The sequence below is a fragment of the Populus euphratica genome, unplaced genomic scaffold (genome assembly GCF_000495115.2).
Source record: "Populus euphratica unplaced genomic scaffold, PopEup_1.0 scaffold623.1, whole genome shotgun sequence".
In the NCBI taxonomy this organism is placed as follows: Eukaryota; Viridiplantae; Streptophyta; class Magnoliopsida; order Malpighiales; family Salicaceae; genus Populus; species Populus euphratica.
This window is the reverse complement of record NW_011500497.1, coordinates 51,471-57,289: the sequence shown is the minus strand read 5'-3', so window position 1 is coordinate 57,289 and position 5,819 is coordinate 51,471. Positions and strand designations below refer to the sequence as shown.

The 5,819-nt window shown below is 35.4% G+C and overlaps 1 long non-coding RNA gene across 1 annotated transcript; it reads left to right on the top strand.

Annotated features, from left to right (window-relative positions):
• The first annotated feature begins 1,562 nt into the window (after window positions 1–1,562).
• LOC105115022 (uncharacterized) lies at window positions 1,563–3,111 on the top strand. Its single transcript, XR_840252.1, has 2 exons — window positions 1,563–1,983; window positions 2,099–3,111. It is a non-coding gene; the product is annotated as an uncharacterized LOC105115022 (long non-coding RNA).
• The last annotated feature ends 2,708 nt before the right edge of the window (window positions 3,112–5,819 follow it).

Below are 5,819 nucleotides of genomic sequence, written 5' to 3'. Positions count from 1 at the left end.
TTTGACGTGGGGGGTTCAATGAAAGGTCATTTGCTTGAATTTAATTTAATTTCTAGGAATTTTTTCACATGGGAAAACGAATATGAAAAGTAATGTCATTAATTTCATTAATAAATTTAGTAAATTTAAATTGACAGCAAAATTAGGTGAGAAAAAGAAAGTGTCCGTGACAGAAATTTCTTTTTATTTTTACTCCTACTTTCATGTTGTAAACTGTACAACATAAGAGGAAATATTGTAAAAAGTAGTATGCTGTAATCGACATTAGAAACTAAATACAACACTTTAAAAAAAAATACTATGAACAAGAAATATACACTGCCCAAAGTCCTAACACGTAGTCGTTCAAATCTGACACCCTTCACTGTCGAAAGCAGCGGTCAATAACATTTGTATATGATTCTTACACTTTTGGCACGTGTTATTGGAAACTCATAACACTGCTTTCTGACTATTCTGGCGATACCATTTTCATGCAGCGTGCAAATATTTCCTCGATAGACTCTGTTGAGTGAGGACAAGAGGAGACTAAATGTCTCTGTGATGCTCTTAGAAAACGAACCAAATTTCTTGCAAATTGATCGCCTAGCACCAAATTTCTTGCTTGGGATGCTGTTAGAAAACGAACGCATGAGAAGGAAACATAATAGGAGAATTATCAAATCAAACGTGCTAGAAAGGTCAAGCCACCCCAACGAGTACGTCCCAAACTGGACTACGTAATCTTGGACTGTGGTAGAACAGAAAATTCAAAATTATCCATCCAGTCGTAAGGTCTAAATGTCTTCTTTTTGTAAGTTAACAAACAAGAGGAGTGATGGCAATTGTCTGTAGTATTTTAGTACTTTCTTGAACAAAAATAGACTAGCGTTGAATGTTCAACGGATTGTTTTACGACAGTATCCATACGTTCAAAATCAGGAAAAAACCCTAAAATATTAAGATTTTTTTATGAAAAAAAAACATAATTTTTAATTTACTAATTGAATTATGTTGTAATTTTATAAGTGCTTTCTATGAGCTCAATTTTGTATGTGATTGGCAGGCCAACTACAACCAAGATTGAGATCATGGCTGAATTTGATTCAAAAGATGTTGTTTCAAGGTTTTTTTTTATTTTATATTTTTAATTATCAAGTGCATTAATTTTTTAAATTTTAATGGTGTGGTACATGTTACTTTTTAAAAATATTTTTTATTTAAAATACATCAAAATAATTTTTTAATTTTTTCTATTAGTATTTTAAAATTTTAAAAATAATATTTTTAAAAAATAATTTAATATTTTCTTAAGCGAAAACATAATTTTAAAACATACTAAATACAAATATAAAAACAAAAACAAAAATAAATTTGAGCATTCCACATGGAACTAAAAAACATCGGACTTGGCAGACAAGTGTCCAGTCAAAAGTTCTTCATTTTGTATAAAAAAACAATTGAAGAGACGTGATAGCGGTTGTCTTCACATAGAAAAGTCTTAAATGGCAAGCTGTCTGTACTTCTTTTATTAACGATTAAACTAAACGCCGTGGTTTTTTTACTGTGGATGGAGATACAATTCACCGTGGAAAGTTTTACTAGCAATATTGATGGGTTAATAACACCTTTCCTTTGCCTATTGCAAGCAAAAACAAATGGCAACCTCAACCTATGAGGAAGACTATCATCTCCAGTATGCTATGCAACTTTCAAGTGCATCAGTGCTGCCTCTGGTTTTGAAAGCAGCAATAGAGCTAGGTGTGTTTGAGATAATAGAAAAGGCCGGTCCTGATCCCTTGCTCTCAGCTTCAGATATTGTCGCTCAATTTCCCACACAAAACAACCCGGAAGCCCATATTCTGCTAGACCATAACCTCTGCCTGCTCGCAAGAGGTTATATGGATTAGCACCTGTGGCCAAATACTTGACCAAGAACCAGGATGGAGGATCGTTGAGTCCCTTTTTAGCTATGATTCGTGACAAGGTTATGATGGATATGTGGTAAGAGACTTCATAAGTATTGCTTTTTTCATATATTATATTTTTGTTGCCGAATTGTTTGTTGCTATAGTTAGTTTGTGATTTTTCTTCTTCTTTTGCTATGAAATAGAAACAGGTACCACTTAAAAGACGCAGTTCTGGAAGGAGGGATTCCATTTGAAAAGGCTCACGGGATAAATTCTGCAGAATATCTAAAAAAGGATGCAAGATTTTGTGAGCTATTCGGCAGTTCCATGAAAAGTTTCAACGTTTCATTTATGGAGACAATTCTGGACATATATGATGGATTTGAAGGTGTAAAATGCTTTGTGGATGTGGTTGTTCGCTATTATAGAATGCGCTTATATAAGAAATACTGTATAGAAAATATTGTAGACATACTCCTATGTAGTAACCTCCATCATTGCCGCCAACTTCTCTCTCTCCACCATTGGTGCAGCACAACCGGCCAGCCATCCCCAAGTTACTGTTAGTGGTGCCTTCTCCCCCACAACAGCCTCCACTTGCAAAGCTTGTCTCTAATTCTTCCTCCTAAGTCCTTGTCGTTCCTTTGCCTCTCATGGAACACACACTCCAACTATTGTTCCTTTAGCGAACACCCACCAAGTCATTTCGTTGAAACTTATGAACACAAATTATCTCTATTGGAGAATACAGATAAAGTCATTTCTTCTTGGTCAAGGTGTTTTTCACTTCGTTGACGGTTCAGTGACATGTCCTCCATCTCATATTTTTGACAATTCTGTTGATTCTTCCCCTACCATCAACCTTTCTTTTCTTCATTGAAAGCAATAGGATAAACTAATTTTGAGTGCTTTACTCTCCTCTCTCTTAGTGGATGTGTTACATCTCGTGGTAGATTGTTCTACCTCACATTTTGTTTGGTACACTCTTGAGAAAGTGTTTGCCTCTCCATCTAATTCTAGCATCTTGCAACTCTATGGCTCCTTTCAAGACCTACAGCAAGGTGACTTATCGGTTACTATATACATGCATCAAGCTAAATCGCTATTTGATAAACTTGTTGCTACTGGTCGCCCCATGTCTCTTGAAGACTTTAATCTTTATATGTTTTGTGACCTTTGTGGCAAGTTCAAAGACCTGGTAATAAAATTGTATGTACTTCTAGACATTCTCTTAATCAGTGTCAAACGTGTCCTTTAGGCAAGTCATCCCGTTTGTCATTATGACTTACGAGTCACAAAACTTCTGCCCCATTTGATGTAATTTTTAGTGATGTTTAGGGTCCTGCTCCTATGTTTTTTTCTAATGACTTCCACTATTTTATTATTTTTGTTGATGTGCATACCAAACATATATGGTATTATCCACTCGTTGTGAAATCTGATGTGTTTTCCACTTTTCAATGTTTTCAAACAATTATTGAGCATCGGTTTTTACTTGAAATTAAATCTGTTCAAACTATATCGTAGATTAAATAAATTTTTTCAGACCATTAGTATTCATCATCGATTAATTTGTTCTCATACTCATGAACAAAATGGCACTATTGAACGTCATCATCAACATATTGTTAAAACTGGCCTAACCCATTTAGGCCAGTGTAGTGCACCATTGCAATTTTGGAACTATGTTTTTAAATCATTGGTATAACTTATTAATCGCATTCTTACTCTTGTTCTCCAAAATAGATCTCTGTTTAAGTGTTTGTTTTGTCGTACTCCTAATTATGACTTCCTATGTACTTTTAGGTGTCTTTGTTTTCCCTTTTTGCGTCCATATTAAATTAGATTTTTTTATCTTCTCCTTGTGTGTTTTTAGGCTATAGCTTATCCCATCTTGGTTATTGTTGTCTTGATTTAGAATCTCATCGTATTTATATCTCACATCATGTTCTTTTTCATGAAAATATCTTTCCTTTTGTGAAATCTGAACAGGTAACATCCTCACCAGTACCTCCCACACAACTTTCCATCCTTGCACCTTCCTCCATGTTTTTAGCCTCCTTCTCACCAAACTAGCCCCTCTACTAACCCCATTCTGCCCTCTGCCGCACCCCACCAGACCACCCCTTTACCCATAGCTTCTGTCATTCCTTCCTACCCATCTCATACTGTCGTACTGTCACCATATGATTGTCTTTCCAATGATCATTATGCAGGAATAGGTTCTCCATAATTGGATGAGCATGTTCTTCTGTCTACTGTAACAGAGCAGCCTAGTTCTGCTGCAAAACACCCTAGTTCTGTCGTAGCCTTACCAGTTTCTACAGTACTGACCAGTCCATCCACTGCTTCTCTAGGTGGTGCGCTACTATGTATAAACCTCTCTTCATATCCTCTTCAGCATCTTCCAAGTACATGTCACACTTCTCCATGTCCAACAGCTAGTCAACGTCACATGGTCCTCTATCCAAGACAACCCAAGACAGCATTGTCCATCGCTGCTACCACAACCTCTGCTGCCCTTTTTAGCTGGGTAGTTTCTTCTCCCTCTCATGAGCCACTTGTTTTTAATGATGATAACAGATATGAGGCATGGCATAGTGCTATGTGTGGGAAAATTCAGGCCTTACGTGCAAATAGAACTTGGACCTTAGTGCCGTTTCACCCCTCCATGAATGTTATTGGTCGTTGAAAGGTATAAAACGTGTCTGGTTGCTAAAGGTTCCACTCAACAAGAAGGTATTGATTACTCTGAAACTTTTAGTCCTATCATCAAATAGGTGACCATCATATTTGTCTTCTCCATTGCCTTTGTGTGTGGTTGGAAAATTCATCAGCTTGATATCCATAAGGCCTTCCTTAACAGTGTTCTTGACAAGAAGATCTACATGAATAGTGAAGAGGCCCATTGTTTGCACAGGCTGGGATGAGCCCAACCCCTACAGTTGGGCCAAGTTCGGCCCAACCCATGTATTTGGGCCGGGTTTGGCCCATTTCAAAAAAATTATAAAGTATTTTTTAAATATTTTTAATTTCTCCACTTTTTATTTATGCCTTTTTTGGTTAATATCAATCTGTATTTTACACCAAAAAATACAAATCTAGTATTAAAAATATCTAATTTTCATCAAAACTGTCAAAAATACAAAAAAATCAAAAAAAGACAAAAAAATATTTTTGTGCATACGGCCAAGTGTCTCAAAACTAAAAAATCATATTATGTATTTCTTAAACAAAAAATAATAATATTTTAGTATGCATTTTGACTTTATTAATTAGTTTATTAAAGTTAAGAAAGCATTGGCTAAAATTTCAAAAACAACAAAAATTTTATTTTGTTTTGTTTTAATATCAAGGATTACAAATTTATACGTAAAATGTATTTCAGTTATTAAAAAGATATTTTTCTTATGACATAGAATAGTTAGCTTTTTACCTGATAAGATAAGGATCTCCTTATAAAGGGAGACTTTTCTTAAACCATAGACAGACCAACAAATTTTAGACACCACAACCAAACCTTAGAATTGATCAGACAAAACAATGCAACTTACCTTAGGTAGTGCGTAGTTGGGGTGCTAATACCTTCCCTTTACACGACTAGTCTCCATACCCAATCTCTAAAACCAGTTAGGGTTCCTAATGACCAAAGCACTAGATAGCAACTCCCAGTCCATATTTTATTGATTAGAAATACTTTATTGAGAAGAGACAAGAATTCATTGTCTCTTTATATTTTTCCAGAGATAGACTATACACATTCCATTTTTCCTTGAGGGTGGATGATTGTCGCAATGCCGCACATGTGCGACACACCCTATAACCCTTGTCACAACTTTTATATCCCATAAAAGCTCCCTTTCTAGCCTTGTCATCAAATTTCTGCCTTAAGGATGATGGGACATGAGTGTAACAAATGCAATAAAAAAA